Below are 5,929 nucleotides of genomic sequence, written 5' to 3' on the forward strand. Positions count from 1 at the left end.
TTAGACTGGACAGCTGAATGACCTTCCTGCAGGATCGGGCCTAAACTGGCAGTGGGTCATCCCCCAAGGGGATGACCAGATTGCGAGAGAGTGCAGGACGGGTTGAGGGACGCCCCACTGCTCCCCACTCCCCCTGCACAAATTTCGTGCACCAGGTTTCTAGTAACCTAATAAAATAAAAGCAGGAAAACTGAGGCCAAGAACTCACCAGGGTACAACAGCTTCTCTAAGATTTAACCTGTACAAGTAAATTGACCTTTACCTTGACCATTTTAAAGTTCACCAGTTATAATATCTCTATAACATTGGACTTGGGGATTGCCTGGTTTTTGAAATTTGAATGGAATTTGTGTGTTATGTGCCATTGAGTTGACTTCAATTCCTGGTGACCCTATGAATGAGTCAGGTTCACGATGTCCTGTCCTCAACACGTCTGCTCAGCTCCTGTAGATTCATGCTTATGGTTTCTATTACAGAGTCCATCTATCTCTTATTTGAACTAACTCTTTTCCCGCGGCCTTCTATTTTCCCCAGCATTATTACCTTTTCCAAAGAACCCTCCCTTCTCATGATGTTCCCAAAGTGGGGCAGCTTTAGTTCTGTCATTTTTTCTCTCTCCAGAGATGTTTCAGGGTTAACTTGCTCTAGGACCCACTTGTTCATCTTTCTGTCAGTCCAGAACATTGATAGAACTCTCCTCCAGAATCATATTTTAAATAAATCTTTTTTCCTATCAGCCTTCTTCACCATCCAACTTTGGCATCCATACGTATTGGGAATATGAGGGTGCGAACAATCTTAGCCTTGGTATCCAATGACACATCTTTGCTCTTGGTGATCTTTTCTAATTCTTCCATTGCTGCTTTTCTGAGTCTGAGCCTTCTCTTGACTTTTTTGGCTGCTGTTTTCATTTGAATTTGACTTAACCAAGGTAAGCAAGATCCTTAATTTTAGTATCTTCATTGTCTAAGTTGTGTATTTCTTCTATAGTCATGATTTTTCATCTTCTTGATATTCAAATGCAGTCCTGCTTCTTTCTTCTTTCACTTTTATCAGAAATCATTTCAAGTCAGTGCTACTTTCTGTCATTTGTATGGTGTCTTCTTCATATCTTGAATTATTGATATTTCTTCCACCAATTTTCATTCCTTCTTCTTCTAAGTCTAGCCTTGTTTTTTTTATATGATATATTCTGTGTAATATATCTGTATGATATGTTATATCATATAGATTAAACTAAGGAAGATAAAATGAACCCTTATCTGACACCTTTGCTTATTGAAAATCATTCTTTCTCTTCATCTTCTGTTCCTACAGTGCTTCCTGTCCACAACAAAGGTTATGCATCAGGACAATCAAGTGTTTGTCTTTCAGAGTTTTTTTTTGTGTGATTGACACAGTCAAGGACTTCACTGTAGTCTATAAAAAATAGACTTCCTTCTTCTGAAATTCTTGGGAGCACTCCAGTTTCCAACCAATGCTCGCAATTAGATTTTGAGTGCCTCTTTCTTTTCTGAAACCAGTTTGAACATCTGGCATTTCTTGCTCAGAAGCCTTTGTTGCATCTCCTTGAGCATCACTTTACTTGAATGAGAAATTAGAGCATTGGTCCTATAGTTACTGCACCGTTTGGCATCTCCTTTATTGAAGATTGGGGTGTATATTGAATGTTTTCAGTCTGTAGGACATTGTGTGTGTGTTTTTTTTAATTTTGTTGACGTATTCTTGTTAGGATTTTGACAGGTTCAGTCTCTGTAGCTTGAAATAACTTGGTTTCCTCTCTCCCCCTCTCCCCCACCCTGGAAATTTATTTCTTCCCAATACTTTCAAGGCAGCTTTCACTTTGCTTTCTAGAATTACAGGTTATTCCTAACAGGAATAGAGGTATCTGTCATCTTTTTGTCTTTTCTGCAATTTTTTTTGAGTAGACTCTTTCTGTCTTCCCTTTCCTTTCCCCTGGCCAGATAATGTTATTCCTTGTTGGTTGTTTAGCATTCCTAGTCTAGGTTTGAATTTGCCTTTTATTTCTTGAATCTTTTGGTAGAGATCTCTGTCTCTGGTTTTCCTTTTTCTGTTGTTCTCTTCCATCACCTTATATTGCCTATTGTAATAATTCTTTTTATTTCTAAGTGACAGTCATTGAGAAACCACATTCAGGATTCTAACCCTACTTTTGTCACCTTTTACATTTGCCTCTCGTATGTCTCTAATGATTTTTAATATTTCTTTTGTCATTCATATTGATTTTTTTGCTTTTTATTTCTGGCATTGTCTTTTCACATTCTTCCTTATTAATATTTGTAGTTTCAGTCCACGGTTCTTCTGGTTCTTGGTTAATTAAGGTTTTGAAAATTTTTTTTATGTGAACTTGAACCCCATTAGAAATGTTATGTTATAATTTGGCATGGCAATTCTTTTAGTGCTCTTCTTCAGCCCGACTCTAGTGATTGCTAGTAACAGTTTATGGGCAGTGCCACAGTCTGCTTCTGATCTTGTGTTGATATAGAGAATGTAGCCTCTCCACCGCCTGCTTCCAATTACATACATACTCTGTTTGATTTCTATATCGGCCATCCGGTTATTTGAAGCATGTGCTTGGATGGACAAGTTGTTGGTTTCACAGAAATCTAGGAGTTGATCTCCTGCTTCATTTGTGACTCCGAGTTCAAATTTTCCGCCATTGGATTCTGCTTTATTTTTTTCCACTTTTGTGTTCTAGTCCCCTACATTTATCAGCTGGTTTTGTTTTAGTGTGATAAATTTTTTCTTGGATACCTGCGTAAAAGCTTTCAATTTCATCTTCAGTCTCTGTGGTTGGAGCATAGACCTGAATGATGGTTATATTAATAGATTTTCCTAGAAGTCTTATTTTTTTTAAATATATATTTTTATTGATTTTTTAAAGAGGAAGGGAGAGTGATAGAGAGTTAGAAACATCAATGAGAGAGAAACATCGATCAGCTGCCTCCTGCACACCCCTACTGGGGATGTGCCCACAACCAAGGTACATGCCCTTGACTGGAATCGAACCTGGGACCCTTGAATCCGTAGGCCGACGCTCTATCCATTGAGCCAAACCGGTTAGGGCTAGAAGTCTTATTTTTGTTATTGGGTCAAACTTTGCATTTTAGCCCCTACCTGTGTGTGCTACATCTTGCCTCAGTATTAAAGCCACTTCATCACTTCCGAGTCAGTCATTTCCAGAATAGAACACTTTGCAGTTGCCCGACTGGAAATGTCCCACGCTGGTCCACTTGAGTTCACTAACACCAAGCACTCCAGTATTTAGACATTCCTTCCATGTCTCGCCGTCCAGTTTCCAGTTTGCCTCGGTTCAGCGTGTTATGTCCCATGTTCCGATGTGTGTGTTGTGCAGCACTGCGCTCTCCTTTTGCCCCTGTGCACATCAGCACATGGACATCCTTCCGGCTCTGGCCTGATGTGCCGTTGGCAGCAGTGCCTTTTGTACTTGTCTGCTCTGCCCCAGGAACCCGGTGTTCTCCGCACTGGGAGTCTCCTCTTCCAGCATTATCTCATATTTCATTTTTGGACTGTCTCCTCATAGGTTCCCAAGGTGAAACAAAAGGTTAAAAAGTAAAATAAGGGGTAAGAACAGAAAACGCAGCAGTGGTTTCCGGTTGCCTCCTGCTGTGCAGTGTGTGGGCCCAAATCGCATGTGCTCGGGTTTGTGGTGCTGAAATCATGAACTGCCTACGAAATGTAAGTGTTCTTATCCTTCCCTTTAGAATTTGGACAATGCTTACACGTGGATTTACCCCTAAAAACCCTCCTTGGGGACTTGGCAGTCTGAGAACTTGCCCACCTGCTAAGCAGTGTCTGTTAAACCTCATATATGGTGTGGGCTTAACACATGGGGCTCCACCCATTCAGTGGGACCTGAGATGTTCTGCAGGTTTTGGTGGTTAGCTCTTTATTTCAAATGGAGATAGAGACCATAAATGTTTGTTTGTTTTTTTAAAATCCTGTTTTATATCCTTTTTATGATTTTGAAGTTACTTCAGGACATTTCTGAGTTACCAAAAGGAGTAACATATGGTTTCAGTAATCAAAAGCAAGCAAGCTTTTAGTAGATGAGATAGTCATTATAGTAGCCAGGCTTTGTTTGAGTCTAGTTTAGGCCCAGAAGGACTATTTCCTGGCCGCTGTTCAAAGCTTGTGGGAAGGACAGTCTTAGAGATGAGTGGAACCTGGAACTCTCATACTCCAGAAGGCTCTCCCTCTCTCTTCTCTGTAGGTCAACTTGAACCTTTCAGCAGCCTTCTTTCACAATGAGAAGAAGACGGATTCCATCCGCCTTTGGACTGGCCAAATTTGGGCGGTGGGGCCCTGAACAAATGGCAGCTTTCTTTGGCAATCATGTAAGTAGAATCATTGCCTCCCAGGAGAGGGGAGGGGAATGTTCTTCTAAAAATTCGAAATGATAGCTGTCCGGCACAGACACGAAAGTTCAGTGTTACTGTTACAGAGAACCGGAATAAATCAAACAATGCTCAGAGAGTTTGGAGTCATACTTTATTCACCGCGGTGGGCTTAGAGAAAATGGATTCAAATTCTAAGCAGAGCTACAGGTAGAACTTCCCCTTTTATTAAAGAGCCAGCCCTGTGTGTGCTTAGTGGTTATCTCGCGGGTGGTCTTGGAAACGACACAGTTCTATCCAATTAAAAAATACACCTGGCATGGCATTGAGAGTATGGGCGTTATCTAGTCTCTGGCCTACAAGGTCAGAGAGCTAAGTTTATCTTCCTCATTATTCAAGCAGGCTAAAGCAGGCTAGAAAGCAAAGTTACATTTTTTTTTTTTTTGAAAAAGAGGCCATCTAAAGAATAGCAGAGAATTCCAAACAGTAGTTTTACAAAATATGGGTGAGCCTTCTCATTACAACTATTATATTGTGATTTATGTATGTGTGTACCTATGTCTATATCTGTCTGTACATATTGCTGCACAGACTGAAACAACTGACACTGAGTGAGGAGATGAGGAGGAGTAACATCTGAGGAAGTCTTTAAGGATCACTAGCATTTTACTAGGCAGGCAGATGGGAAGTGATTGCAAATGCATGAAATTATGGAATAGCATGGTATGTGTGGGCAATAGCAGGGTAGCTTAGATGTTGGTATAAGTGACACAAGTAGACTGCGTCTAGATCACTAAAGAACTTTATACCTTGCTCTAAGTTTAATTATATCCTGTAGGTATTAAGCAGTCTAATGGGTTCCTGGGCGCAATTCCAACATGTGTATTGGGGGGGCGGGGGTGCCATCCACACAACACCAGCAATTCTCATGCATCAGCAGGCTATCTGAGAATTCAACTCAATCTGACACTATCAGAGGTAGAATCAGATTCCACAAGTTGAGGGCTCAACCCTACAAAACTGTTTCCTCACCCTTCCCCCTCCCCCCACCACATTTCAGGCACCCATTGCAAGTCCAGGCTGTCAACTGTGCTCTGACCTCTGGGCTACAAATTGGCGGTCCCAAAGACTCTCTCCAACTCAGAATTGCAATCCAAAATCCAGTTACCTGTACTTCTGACTGACTGGCTATACATCAGAGGTTCCCACAGCCCTCTCCTCGGATTCAATTAATTTGCTAGAGTGGCTCACAGAACTCAGAGAGGCATTTTACTTATCAGCCTACTGGTTTATTATAAAAGGATACAAAAGAGACAGCCAAATGGAAGACATGTATAGGGACAGTTATGGAAAAAGGGCCACAGACCTTCCATGCCCACTCCGGGCATACAATTCTCCTCAGATCTCATGTGTTCACCAACCTGGAAGCTCTCTGAACACTGTCCTTTTAGGTTTTTATGGAGGCCTCATTGCTGTTATGGAAAAAAGGCCACAGACCTTCCATGCCCACTCCGGGCACACAATTCTCCTCAGATCTCACGTGTTCACCA

This window comes from Myotis davidii, unplaced genomic scaffold (assembly GCF_000327345.1).
Source record: "Myotis davidii unplaced genomic scaffold, ASM32734v1 scaffold962, whole genome shotgun sequence".
NCBI classification, from domain to species: Eukaryota; Metazoa; Chordata; class Mammalia; order Chiroptera; family Vespertilionidae; genus Myotis; species Myotis davidii.